Source organism: Dreissena polymorpha, chromosome 10 (assembly GCF_020536995.1).
Source record: "Dreissena polymorpha isolate Duluth1 chromosome 10, UMN_Dpol_1.0, whole genome shotgun sequence".
Taxonomy (NCBI): domain Eukaryota; kingdom Metazoa; phylum Mollusca; class Bivalvia; order Myida; family Dreissenidae; genus Dreissena; species Dreissena polymorpha.
The window spans coordinates 17,061,265-17,061,472 of record NC_068364.1 but is presented as its reverse complement, the minus strand read 5'-3'; positions in this window follow the sequence as shown (position 1 = coordinate 17,061,472).

Here is a 208-nt window from a genome sequence, read left to right as displayed (position 1 = left end):
TTTATTCAATCGAGCTGACGCTGCAATTAGCTAGCATTACTTTGCAATGAACCAGTTTGAACACATTTCTACCAGTATTGAATCATAACGTTCTCAACTGATCGCTATCATAAGCACAATAGACTGATTTTGTCCAAACGAAAATGTAAGAATACCGTGATAAAGAACAAGGAAAAATGTTTAAATATCGAACGAACACACATATAAA